This window comes from Mustela nivalis, assembly GCF_964662115.1.
Source record: "Mustela nivalis genome assembly, contig: HAP1_SCAFFOLD_441, whole genome shotgun sequence".
Classification (NCBI taxonomy): Eukaryota; Metazoa; Chordata; class Mammalia; order Carnivora; family Mustelidae; genus Mustela; species Mustela nivalis.
In genome coordinates, this window is record NW_028136214.1 from 469,172 (window position 1) to 471,354 (window position 2,183).

At 33.8% G+C, this 2,183-nt stretch overlaps 1 pseudogene across 1 annotated transcript; it reads left to right on the top strand.

Annotated features, from left to right (window-relative positions):
• Positions 1 to 207: 207 nt before the first annotated feature.
• Positions 208 to 967, top strand: LOC309857150 (nascent polypeptide-associated complex subunit alpha pseudogene; annotated as a pseudogene). Its single transcript has one exon. The product of its transcript is annotated as a nascent polypeptide-associated complex subunit alpha pseudogene (transcript).
• Positions 968 to 2,183: the final 1,216 nt, after the last annotated feature.

Consider the following 2,183-nt stretch of genomic DNA (forward strand, 5'->3'; position numbering starts at 1 on the left):
AATTGTCTCACCCATTAAAATAAAAGTTCTACAAAGCCAAGTATTTCATTTACCAGTGTAGTCTGAAGTAATATCTGCCATATAATAGATTCAGTAGACAACTGGTAAATTTCAAAATAAATTAATGTTGAGTGTATACTGAATTTCATAAGTCATTTCAATATTTTTTCCAAAAAATAAACTATGTAAAACATACTTTAGCCCTGCACAAAATGCCTGGTGAAGCCACAGAAACCGTCCCTGCTACAGAGCAGGAGTTGCCACAGCCCCAGGCTGAGACAGTTTCTGGAACAGAATCTGACAGTGATGAATCAGTACCAGAGCTTGAGGAACAGGATTCCACACAGGCAACCACACAACAAGCCCAGCTGGCAGCAGCCGCTATAATTGACGAAGAACCAGTCAGTAAAGCAAAACAGAGCCGGAGTGAAAAGAAGGCACGGAAGGCTATGTCCAAACTGGGTCTTCGACAGGTTACAGGAGTTACAAGATTCACTATCAGGAAATCTAAGAATATTCTCTTTGTCATCACAAAACCAGATGTCTACAAGAGCCCAGCTTCAGATACCTACATAGTTTTGGGGGAAGCCAAGATCGAGGATTTATCTCAGCAAGCACAACTGGCAGCTGCTGAGAAATTCAAAGTTCAAGGTGAAGCTGTCTCAAACATTCAAGAAAACACACAGACTCCAACTGTACAAGAGGAGAGTGAAGAGGAAGAGGTTGATGAAACCGGTGTAGAGGTTAAGGACATAAAATTGGTCATGTCACAAGCAAATGTGTCAAGAGCAAAGGCAGTCCGAGCCCTGAAGAACAACAGTAATGATATTGTAAATGCTATTATGGAATTAACAATGTATCCATCTGAAAACGAGGACCTTTTTTTGGTGTTCCAAAAGAATAACTGCAGCTTGGTTTGAAATTTGTACTGTTTCTATCATTAATAAAGTTATGGGTTCTTGTTGGATGAAAAAAAAAAACATACTTTAAATTTACTTTCAAAATATTTTATAGCATATAATGGACAATATACATAAGCCTTAAAGAAACAATCATATAAATAACCATTTCATACCTACTTAAAAATTGCATAATACCACACTCCTAGATCCTCTCTGAATGCTCTAAAATAACCCTTCAAAGGAAATACATTTTTAAGAATAATAGATTTTTTGTCAAATAATTTAATAAAATAAAAGTTTCATTCATCTATGTAGATCATAATAAATGTTTTTAATAAGCATGAAATTATAACTCTGAAGTGTGCTAAAATGAAACCACCTGCGAAGGGTGAGAGAACAAAAATAAGCATCATTATTCCAAATAATAGGTATTTATTACCTTTGAATCAAAGCATGTGGATTTGTTCAAACTGGCAATAAAGGAATATGGAGACACAAACCATAGAAAGTCATATGTTAGATTTCTAAAAGACTTCGAAGTGAAGAGTATACATTTTTTAAATGCTACATAATGCTACATAATGACAAGATGACAGGTTGTGACAAAGAGCATTTAAAAGCTCTACTCATAATGGAACAGAAGGTCATTTCCTGTAATTTTATATAAATCATTAATTTACTATATCTGGATACAACATATTACCAAACAGAAGTTCATCAAAGACTAAATCATTTTTAATGGAACATAATAATTTGAACCTACATGTATTAATCATTTTTTTCGATCTAACATTTATAGTCTCGCTAAACATTTTATCAGTTGTCGACAAAATTCAAAAAAAAAATAGGATAAAAAGTCGTGTTTGGAAGAGTAGATTTTTTTCAAATTTGCATTTAAATGAAAATATTTGCTGATATTTTTAAAACTTTAAATGTAATTTTATATATATCTGACCTATCAGATGATATAAAATTTTTGGAGAAAATATGACATATTTTTTGATCTTGGTTGAAGGTATTAATAAAGAGCAACTGTTTGTATTATTTGTATTGTGATATCTTAGTTAATAAACATGAATAACTGGTATAAAATATGTTTTTTAAAAAATTTTATTTATTTACTTGACAGAGATCACAGGAAGGCAGAGAGGCAGCCAGAGAGAGAGGAATGGAAGCAGGCTCCCTGCTGAGAAGAGAGCCCACTGTGGGACTCAATCCCAGGAACCTGGAATTATGACCTGAGCCGAAGGCAGAGATTTTAACCCACTGAGCCACCTAGGC